The following is a 6,967-nucleotide window of genomic DNA, read 5'->3' on the forward strand; positions in this document are numbered from 1 at the left end:
CCCTGGCTGATCTGTTGCAAATGGATACAGATGGGGTAGGAATGCTGTTTACTGGGTTGGGTAAGAGAGAGGGGTAGGTTGGAGGGAAGTGGTCTAGTGGGAATGATGAGTAGGCCGGTGGATCTATGCTTTCAATCTCAGTGGGAAGGTCAGAGCTAGAGATACAACCAGCATCTGAGAGTATTTATGTAATGAGACTACATGAGATAAGCTAGGAGGGTGGAGGCCCGGGGCCTTTCTCATCACTGCAAGGATGAATTAGAGACCCTATGCATGTCCACTTTTCTTGTCCTGATTGGGTGTCTAAGGTTTCTATATATGGTCACAGCACCATGACAAAAAAAAAGAGAAAGAAAAGAAAGAAAGAGAGATGGAGGGAGGGAAGGGGAGAGGAGAGGGGAGGAGAGAGGAGGGAAGGGGAGGGGAGGAGACACCATAAGATCCAGGACTCTGACCTATAATGCACTTATGGAAACCAAGCTGCAGCAAAGGCATAACTGCATTACAGTGGGCCCTTGAACAACACAAGTTTAAACTGTGCAGGTCCACTTCCATGCAGATTTTTTCAATAGTAAATACTACAGTACTTCATGATCTGGCTGGTTGAATTCGCCCACGAGGCTCCTGAGGAGTCAATCATAAAGTATCTGCAGATTTTCGACTTTGCAGAAGGTCGACGCCCCATCCGGTGCTGTTCAAGGGTCAAATGTATTTGGCAAGAATCGATGCATCTACTACACCTTCCGTCCTTTATACATAATTCTTTAACCCATTATTCAGTCTGGGATATTTTGTGGGGTTTTTGGTAGAAAGAGAAGTAAGCACTATTGTGGACTAAATAGGTATATATTTTGCATGTTTGCGTGAACGCAGGTGAATTTTTTTTTTGCTTGAAACTTTTTCTCATACATTTATCTACTAAAGTGATAACTTTTAAGTGTTTAAAGTTTCTAAAAGAATGAAGAGCCAGTCCCCTCAAGGAATAAGTTGTTAAAGGGACCACTGTCCTCCTCTAGATAAGAGCTTAATAAAATATACATATAGTAATTTCATAAATGGCATCAGAAAATCTACTTTGTCGCTGCTGTTTTTGCATTCAAATGGCCACTGTTTTTGCATTCAAATGGCGGCTGTTTTTGACAACAATTACAACCACCAGCCAGATAGGCCTCCTAACCAGGTCATGTGCTGGTACAACATCTGCTCTATCTCCAGTCCTCTGCCTATTCCTAGTTTCATCTCATCCAAACTTGCTCTTCTTCCATTCCTCACTCTGGTACTTAAAAAATTTTTTTAATCTGTTTATTATATTTAATAACACTTTCTCTTAGAGTCCTTCCAGTCTGATGGAGGTAAAGGGAGAAGGGAAAGTAACACAGATTGGTCTCATTTTTAAAAATTTCTTCTACAGTGCTAAATGAAAAACAGAAACATCTACAGCTTTTGAACAAGAACAAATTTTATAACCAACCAAGTCGCTTTTCATGCGGAAGACAACAAAATGACATTCACACATATGCACAGATATTAAAAATATTTCACAAACATCCTTGCCCAAAAAACTCATAGAATATATACTGGCCAAGAATAAGTCAAAATAATAAACACGAATATCAGGAAATCATATATAGTAAGATTGATAAGTCCTTTCTGGAATTAAATTCCAAATTCAGAAATTCAGTTGGATTATCTGTACTCAGGAGGGTCTGCCGTCTAGGGGTAAAGCTTGATGCGTCCCTCTCTGAGTTCTTCTTCATTCGTTTATTAAACAAATAATCTGTAAGCACCTCCTTTGTGCCAGACGCTGTGCTGGGCTCTAAGAATATAGCAGTAAATCAGATAGCTGTAATCACTTCCTTAAAAAAACCTGCAGTCTAGTGTTTCACTTCTGTTCCATTCTCAGTAGAAAAGATCATTCTTGGGTCACATTCTTCATACTACATTAAGCAAGAATCTCTTCTCATATCTGCTGTCCACTTAAAATAAAAATAGGTGTTATCATGTTCCAGCAATGTTAGGACAGTTATTTTATACTTGGGACACTGTGCCAGAAGAATTATTCTACGAAAGATCTTTGGTTTCCCCTCCACAGAAGCAGAACTGCACAGAGCAAAATAACAGTCATTTTCATTGCCAGGAAATGCAAATAGTGATTTTCTCCCTCTTTAAAGATCATATTTAATGAGCAGAGTCATTTGAACTTTTTAACTGGAAAAAATGCAGATATTGTTTGTCACAAAACACATTTTTATATTGCCTTACACCCAAGAGTCAGGTTGGTTTTTGTGTTGACTATACCTTAAAATTAACTCTTATAGCAAGTAAGTACATGAAAATGTTCATGGAGTTTATAGAGGGCCTTAACTGACCTTGGTTTCCTTACCCTCTCCTTTAGCAACCTTTCCCCTATCAAACAAGAACTTAGTCCCAAGGCCTGGAATATTTTAATTCAGTGTTCTTTTCCTCTCCCAAGGTTACATTGCAGGTGGTACAGATCTAAACAAATGAAAAACAAATACCAGAATAGTACACAACAGAGCATTCCAATACTTACACAAAATTAATAATGCAGAAAGATAAAGGTTATTTTCAAACACCTAATTCAATTTCACAAATCCCTCTTCTTTTTAGAATAATTAGACTGCCCAAATATTTTGTGTGCCAAAAATTCAGGTCTATAAATTATGTCTAACATACCCAATGTGAAATATTCTGCTGCCATTAAATAATATTTAATTAAATATTGATATTTCTATTAAATATTATATTTACACAGAACCTGAAGCAATATGAAACTTCAGGAGACTGATTAACCTGATTGTGAGGAGAACTGTAATAATCAGGTTTTGATCAGAGAAGCAGATCCACTGAGGAATATCTGTAATAGGTATTTATTTGGGGGATTTATCCCTACACAATTGTGGGGATTAAATAATTAAATTAAATAATCTGATTAAATAATCTATGTGAGTCTGTGTTTCTGTGTCTGGTGCCCGAAGTCCACAGAGCCAACAGTTAGGAAGGGAAGATGGAAACAAAATGGAAGAAGCAAGGACAAACCAGAACCTGCTGTCAGAGTCTAGGATTTTAACCTATTAACAAGCTCCTAAGTTAGCCCTTTACTATGCAAGGATTCTGGCAGAAGACAGGAGATAAAGTGCCCTGTTACTCACAGTACAACAAGCAGCATGACCATGAGGTTTGTCTGGGTTCCCCTTGTCCCCCAAGTCCCATGGGAGCAATGCAGAGGATCCCAGATGAATGCTGCACATACAGTGAATTTGCACCCCAGCTGAGACACTCTGCGTTTGCAAAATTCACCAAAATAAGTAAGTGTAGTAAGCAATAAGCAAACCTTTTCTTTTTCCCACACGGAGATATTATCTCATCCTCAAGGTGGGCTTGCTGTAAAAACAGCCCTGAGAAATGTTCAAGTAGGAGGAGACTTGCTCTCTTGGCTCTCCCAACAAGAACATCAGTGGACACTCCTAGCCCATGGTGGATTGCCTCCCTCGCTCCTGGGAGGCTGAGCTTGAACCCATAGGGATGGGCTGGAACCTGCCTCTGTCTCTCACCACCTCCAAGTCTCCAGCTTTGATGATGGGTGTGTCCTGCGAGAGACGCGGTGCCCTTCACCTTAAAGCTAAACACACACCTAAGCCCAGGAGTTGGGGGTAGGGGGGCGCCTGAAGGAGGATGAGGCAGGAGCTGCAGTTGACACAAGCCCAGCTGCTGTCCCATGCCAACCAGACGAGCCGGTGGATAAACGACAGCACTCACGATCTGCAACAGCGCCTCACTAAGCTTTAGAGAATAAAAAGCAAGCTGACTGCTGTTTCACTTCTGCCTTCTGAATCCTGTGCAAAACATCTCTCATGACCTATGCTAACCCAGAACCATACCGGAAAGGGAATTCTGGGAAACACAATTTCAGCTTAGCTAAATTAACCTCATACAATCCACCACAGGCCAGGGACATATGGCCTGCCCGTTACTTTCCTTCCAAAGCTGTTAAGCCTCAAGGTCCATCTTTGGGCAACAAGACTCCTAGCACATTCGTTTCATGAAGGAATGGCTGAGAACCAAAGGGCCAATGGAAACCACTAGTCATATTATTGCAGGGTCCCCAAGACCACCCCCAGGTTCAATCTTTCTCTAGGAGAACTCACAGGTCTCAGCATATAGTCATACTCACAGCTAAGATTGATTACAGTGAAAAGATACAAAGCAAAATCAGCACAGGAAAAGCTGTATTCAGAGAAGTCTGGAAAAACCAGGCACAAGCTTCCAAGAGCCCACTCCCAGTGGAGTCCCACAGGATGCACTTAATTACCCCGGCAGTTAGTTGTAACAGCACACGTGAAAAGTTGTGTGCCAGGGGAGCTCATCAGAGACTCACTGCCCGAAGTTTTCCTTGGGGGCTGGTCACGTAGGCATTCTCTGCCTAGCATATACCCAAATTCCAGACTCTCAGAAGGAAAGCAGGGGTTCAGCCTAAGCCAAATCCAGTGAGCTGCTCTTATCAGTTGTAGCCATGATGAGAACCTTCTCAAAACCCAAGTTCCCAGATGCCAGCCAAAGGCCAACCATGCAAACTGGTAAGAGCAAAGTAGGAGAGCCTAGGCTGTGATTAGGAGGCTATGAACAGCAATCTAACTGGAGTGGGTGATCTATGTAAGGAGAACATGGGATCCAGGACTGGAAAGATGGTTGGGGGCCAAATAGGGAGAGCTTTGAACTACAGAACACGATTCAGGCTTTATAGAGTTGGCCACGGGAAGCTACTGAAGGCTTCTGGGCAAGTGGAGACATGATGAAAATGAGACCTAAAAAGTAAACTGGCAAAGATTACAGAAGCATTGCTTAACTTTTTTAAAATTATTGTCCCCTAACACACACACAAGCAGCTTTCACAGGCCTTTTTTTTCCCCCTAATCACCACTCCCTGTGATTTTTTTTTTTTTTTTTTTTTGGCTGTGTTGGGTCTTCGCTGCTGCACGGGACTTTCCCTAGTTGTGGCAAGCGGGGTCTACTCTTTGTTGCGGTGCTCGGGCTTCTCGTTGCAGCGGCTTCTCTTGTTGCGGAGCACGGGCTCCAGGCGCACAGGCTTCAGTAGTTGTGGCACGTGGGCTCAGTAGTTGTGGCACGCGGGCTCTAGAGCTCAGGCTCAGTAGTTGTGGCACACGGGCTTAGTTGCTGTGAGACATGTGGGATCTTCCCTGGCCAGGGCTCAAACCCATGCCCCTTGCACCGGCAGGCAGATTCTTAACCACTGCGCCACCAGGGAAGCCCTCATGAATTTTTAATACCACAGATATACTGCTTATCTGTTTATGTACTGTATGTATATATCTATGCTTTACACACAAAAAGAGTAAATTTTTTTCAGCCCCCAAGAACCAACTTTCACCCTCTTAGGGGTGATAGCTCCCCCATTGAGAATATATAGACTGTAAGATGTGTAGGACTGGAGGGTGACATATCAACAGATGGGAGTACAAAGTATTTTTGTATTCCTTGTAGCAACCTAAGCAAGCAAGGAAAGGGAGAAGCTGGAGCCTAATGAGAGAAAACGTGTTAGGTCCGAGCGCCACCTGGCGGTAGACTGAGCTAACAGCAGGAAGGGCAACCAGGAGGACAAGAAAGAGTTCAAAGAGGTGGCCCCTTCAGGGGACATGGGGCAGCAGCTTGCGGCTGGATTTCCAGAAGGCAAGAGGCCCAACGAGGCAGACGGAACATAGTACCCGGGCATCCGAAATGGTGACTGGGGCCTGCGTGCCACGATCGCCCTGGAGATGTGCTACACCGTGGCCAACTCACGAGACTGCCAACAGGCGAGAGAAGAGGCTCACACCAGACAAGGTTGCTAGAAAGACGAATGAAGCAGAAGTGAAGTCCTGGGAGCCTGGGGCAGAAGGGGCGGAAGAAGAGATGTCTTCAGACAAATCTGGGACCCAGAGATCCGCGGTAGGCATCCTGCCCACAGCCCAGCAGGGCACCTGGCGACCATCCTCCGTGAGGGAGGGAGGGAGGTAGTTTAGACACCGTCTTCTTTATGGCAACCTGATTGGCGCATTAGGAACGGGGTCAAGGCTTCTGGAAAGGAGACACACTGGTGGTGCAAAGGGAAATAGGAGAGCAAGGGCACGGGAAATTGGCAGGACTGCCAGAAGAGGCCCTAACCAGCACGGGCGCTTACAAAGTCATTTCAGGACATGCAGTTCTAGGTGGCAGTCTGAGTTGCTATGAACCTTGGACTCTAAGGATGAGAATCAAGGCGTTAAAAATCTCACAAAAGAAAGAATGGTGGGGGGAAGCCATCAGCGCAAGAGAAATGTCATCAAATTTCTGGGAAATGAAAGAAGGGAAGGACAAGTGTTGTCTGATGAAGCCCTAACCAAAAATACACAGAAAAGAGGCTGCCCCACGGCACCCCAGAAAAGATTGTGACTCACAAATATCAGGTACCATGGAGGTGAGAATGGCATGCAGGACCTAAAACAGAAGAATTAATTGAAAATCTGTATATGAAACAAGGCATATACACACACAATACCCTGGAGCTCAGAACCCCTCTCACCAACTCCTTACCCCTACCCCCAGCCACAAAACGAGAAAGGAAGGAAGGAAGGAAACAGAGAGGAGAGGGGAGAGGAGGGGGGAAGGGAAGGGAGGCAGGGAGGAGAGGGGAGGGAAGACCTTTTAAAAAGACTTCAGGGCATGTCTAAGGAGAACCAGGTCGGATAGTGAGCACGGCCACCCTCAGAGCCAAGCCACGCACATGCCGGTATTTGGAGGTGCCCAGTATGCAGCAGTTCTAGAGAGAAATCAGTCCAATCAAAGGATGGGGGCTCCAGGAAAGAAATCCCAGGAGGAAAAATGTGGGCAAGGTGCCGTAGAGTTCCCACAATGCTTGGATATTATAGACACTTAAGAAACAATAAAGGCAGATATCATGAGGTTGGAA

Source organism: Physeter macrocephalus, chromosome 7 (genome assembly GCF_002837175.3).
Source record: "Physeter macrocephalus isolate SW-GA chromosome 7, ASM283717v5, whole genome shotgun sequence".
Taxonomy (NCBI): domain Eukaryota; kingdom Metazoa; phylum Chordata; class Mammalia; order Artiodactyla; family Physeteridae; genus Physeter; species Physeter macrocephalus.